Source organism: Octodon degus, unplaced genomic scaffold (genome assembly GCF_000260255.1).
Source record: "Octodon degus isolate 3935 unplaced genomic scaffold, OctDeg1.0 scaffold00033, whole genome shotgun sequence".
Lineage (NCBI taxonomy): Eukaryota > Metazoa > Chordata > Mammalia > Rodentia > Octodontidae > Octodon > Octodon degus.
Window position 1 is genome coordinate 6,038,900 of NW_004524609.1, and position 4,325 is coordinate 6,043,224.

The window sequence follows — 4,325 nt, forward strand, 5'->3', positions numbered from 1 at the left end:
TACAAACTGTAACACTGATATTGTATTTTTATGTGTTTTAGCGGGGAGAAATGTACCTAGCATCTGGAATGTGTTAATAATTCTAAATAGGTTCTGTTATACTATGAGCTTTCATGTGTGGTTCTAATTATACAAAGAAAGAAAATGTACGTGTGCCAAATCGTGCCTGGTAACAGGCAACTTACTGGGGCTCTTTGGTTTGTTTCTGCAAAAGATACAAAAACGTTCCTTATGCGAATATTTGTGGCAGCAATTGTTAAATTATAACTTGGTCAGTACGCTTTGGCATTGAGTATTGTACCTTTCCTGATAACTTTTAGGTTTTAGGTGATTGATCAAATACTTAACAGTACATTTTATTAAGTTATCTCAGAAGGAAATAGGAGTCTATTTTGAAGGGTAAAACAGTGAAAGTAAGTAGAACAATTTACCGGCTAGCCAGTAGATGTTTGCACGTCATTGATGCTTCTTGCAGGAATCAAGCTTGGAGGACAAAGTGCCCAGGTGTGTGCTATTGGCCCTCCCTGGGTGCATCCCGTAACACGCTCGGGGGCACAACTGGCCCTTAGGCTGTGCAAGATTGTGTTTATTTACCCAAGTCCCTTTCTTTTTCAAACATTTCCGTCTCCTTCCTTGTGCTTAATGCATCCCAGATAAGGTTACTGCTCTATTAGCTATCTGTTGCTGCATAAAAATTACTCTTCAGATTCAGCAACTTAAAGCACTAAAGCTTACTATCTTCCAGTTTCTTTGGGCCAAGAATACAGGTAGCATGCTTATTACAGAATAGTGCGCAGAAACTAAGCTACGTAGACAGAGAGCCCGAGGTGCCCAGGAACAACGTGGTATATTTAGGAAACGTGTAATGCTCAGCTATAAGAAAACAACAAAATCATTGTTGGGAGCAGCTGAAATTGAGCATAGGCCATGTCTGTGAGGGCGGGACAAGGCCTCAGTGCCTAACGCGGGCAAGCTACCTCCGTCTTGGAAAAAGCATCCTGCTTCAGAAGGTGAGCTCCCGGACTCTGGGGGCCCTTGCCTCGGCTGAGCGTGGCCTCGCGTGGTCTGCCAGGGCGACGGTGCTCCTCAGGGGGTGTGGGTGTGCTGAGCACCCTGGGGAGGTCCGGGGCGGAGCTGTGCCGCGGTTGTGCAAGTAGACTGCGCTCACCTTCGGCTTTATGCATGTTCTGAAATGGTTTTCATCCACCTTGAATAAACATGCGAGGAAACCTTTGAATTCATACATTCGATTTGCTGAAGAAAAGATGAACATAATTAAAGCTCAGAACCCAGATATAAAAGCTACAGAAGTAATGAAAAGAATCGCAGAGCAATGGAACGAGCTTCGTGACGCAGAGAAAAGCATATGAAGATGCTTACAAGGTAGAATTGAGGGCATACCAAGAAGAGATGAAGAGGACTCACGAAGCACTAACTCCAGCTCAGAGAGCATCTTTGGCAGAAGGTAAAACGCAAAAACGTTTTAAAAAGAAAGCAGTAATAAGAAAGAAGGAGTTATCAATGCTTGGAAACCCAAAAAAGCTCACACAGCTTATAACATTTTTCTATCTGAATAGATTCAGTCCTCTGAAGGGGCTGCGACACAGACTAAATGGAAGTCTGCGTGTGCGAACTAGAAGCATACCTGTAGTCCTCAGAAGCAAGTATATGAACAGCTTGCCCATGATGATAGAGTTCATTGTTGTAATGAAATAAAATCTTGGGAAGAACAGATGATTGAAGTTGGACGGAGTGACGCTGTACGACGCAAGACCTGTCTCCAAAACAGGAGGCCGAAGGAAGAAGACTGCGTGTGCTTCCAGCAGACAGGCACGGGAACCAATTGGGTCTCGGTATCAGACAGTGTTGTAAAATTAGCAAGGATAACGCTGGCAAACATTTGAATTCAAATTACTTTTTCTTTGTCTCCTGGACTGCTGCCACTTGAAGATACTTCGTGGTAGTAGTGTGAAAACCCAAACAGGTGAAAGTTCGTGCAGAATTTTATTTTGTGTTTAAGAAGTACTTGGAGATCAGAATAATTCAGCAAATGTAGCGGTGAATCATTTACCTTTGATAAGGTAAGCCAGTCTGTGAAGTTTTTTACACTGGAAGACAATTATGGAAATAGTGTTCTTGTTCGTTACACGTTGGAAGCAGGAGTTTTTTTAAAAACAGCCGCAAGCTGTGGGAGCCACAGTGTTCTGAGATCCCAGAGCCCTGTGTGTGGGTGCACGTTAGCAACCAGCACGCAGGCGGCTGAGGCAGAGTTGACACCACTTTGAGGCCAGCTTGGGCTGCGCAGCGAGTTCGAGGCCAGCTTGGAATGTGAAGGGAGACGCTATCTCAGTAGCAAACAGCCTGACTCTTAGATAAATCCTACTTCTTAGGTATAAGTCATAGTATTTAGGATTGATGGTTGTCTATGCCAGTGATTGCTTGGTAGTAGCTTTTTATAAAATGGATGGAGAGATTGAAAACCCTTTTTCTCACTTTCTTAAAGTACAATTAGGTACCAATATGTATGAATATGGCTTTATTTTGCGTAGAATAAAATTTTAATTCTTAAAAAAAAAAAAAGCATACTGCTTGGACAATTTTGGCCATTAACTGTAGCCACTAGGCAACTTTGTGTCTTGTGATACTAACTTAGCAACGATATAAAAATACGCCCCTACTGTTGTTTTTTCGGTCCTTTGCCAATTAGGTGAACAGACCTCCACCTGACCCAGCTCTTGTCTCTTGTCTATCTTTTCCTCACTCTTGCCACCATTCTCCCTGGAGTACACCAAGAGACCAATGAATCCCCACAAATTACATCAGTTGCAGGCAAATAGATGGAATTGCAGATCAGCAAATTAAGCAAAATAAGCCAGTTTTGGACAAATACAGCATGTTTTGCTTATTGTATGCGTAAGGTAAGTTGTTGTTTTTTTAAGTTACCAGTGGACTCCCTCAGTTCGTTTCCACAAGGGAATATATTCTTCAGTCCTTAATGGAAATTAATGGTTCTGCTTGTGGTGCCATACATTAGAGTGTGTCCTATCCCTTACTCAGGACCACTGTTTCATGTATCTTTGGAGAATGTCTGTACCAGAATATTCTCCTTTTTATTTCTTATATTAATTTATTGAGAAAGAAATAACAGTGAGGCAGTTTCAAAACAGGTTAGTAGGACAGTTACAATAATTAATACATTGCATATTGTTGTCTTTGTAGTAGTTATTCATAGTACAAGATGCAGACATGATATCTTGTCTAAACACTATTAGTTCAAAACTTTCTTCTCCTTGAACTAAGAGAAAGTAGCTGTATATCTATGCTAACTATTTTGTATATACAGATATATATATATTTTTTTTTCACTACAAAATGGTCCTTTGTTTATATCCCCCTTTTTTGTTTACTTTTATCAGAGATGGGTATTCCATTGCCATTCAAATATTGTAGGTGCATGAATTCAGCAAAGTAATCCAATATAGTCCAGTACTCCATAATAGTAGTGGATTATCTGCAGTCCTGGCAATGTCAGAAGTTGTTGACTTGAGCCTTTTATAGCTCAGCATATTAATATTTACTTTTTATACTTCATTTTTTTTTGGTCATACTGGGGATTAACTCAGGACCCTGCGCTTGCCAGGCAGGTGCTTATTCTACTGAGCTATCTCTCCGACTCCTAAACCTCATTTTTATACTTTTCTGCTGGATGGTTAAGACCAAGTTAAAGCAAGATCTATATAATGAAAAAAATGTAACTTTTGTATCTGACAAGTTCAGTCAAATCCTCTCAGGATTTATCCTGAAACCCTGTACCACAGTTTGTAGATTCTTTGTGAGTGTCAGCCATGTAGATAAGTCACAGCCATTGCTTGACCAATTTGCTTTCTGTGAAAGCCTGAGAGAATGTTTTCTCTCCATGTGACTCGCCTTAGGCACACTCTGCATTGTCGATCACTTTCCTCTGTGGCCCCATAATCTCCTTGATCAGAAAATTTGGAACACCACTGAGTTATACGACGTTATAGTATAGGTTCTCTTATGTCCTGAGTCCTCACTGACCTTAAAGGGCTTGGGCCACAATTGTTGGTTATCCTTGCAGCCCTTCTTTTTCTCTATTTTTTTGGTCTGAAAACTTAAATTATTAACCCTCCAGAAGAGAATCTTAATGATATTATTACCCTAAAATATAGGCTGTTGAGCTTAACATCAATATCTGTCTGAATATCAAATGCCTTAGGCATAACATGGAACAGGTATTTTCCATCAATCATTGATATGCTACACTTTCAATCCCTAAAGAATGTGAAAAAAAATTTAAAAATTAA

The 4,325-nt window shown here is 40.3% G+C and overlaps 1 protein-coding gene across 1 annotated transcript in view; it reads left to right on the forward strand.

Annotated features, from left to right (window-relative positions):
- The first annotated feature begins 2,713 nt into the window (after positions 1–2,713).
- Positions 2,714–4,325, forward strand: part of Cep112 (centrosomal protein 112) — a 722,997-nt gene continuing 721,385 nt past the window's right edge. Inside the window, exon 1 of the mRNA XM_012514508.2 lies at positions 2,714–2,918. The gene's annotated coding sequence lies outside the window, so the exon portion shown is untranslated. The remainder of the gene's footprint in view (positions 2,919–4,325) is intronic.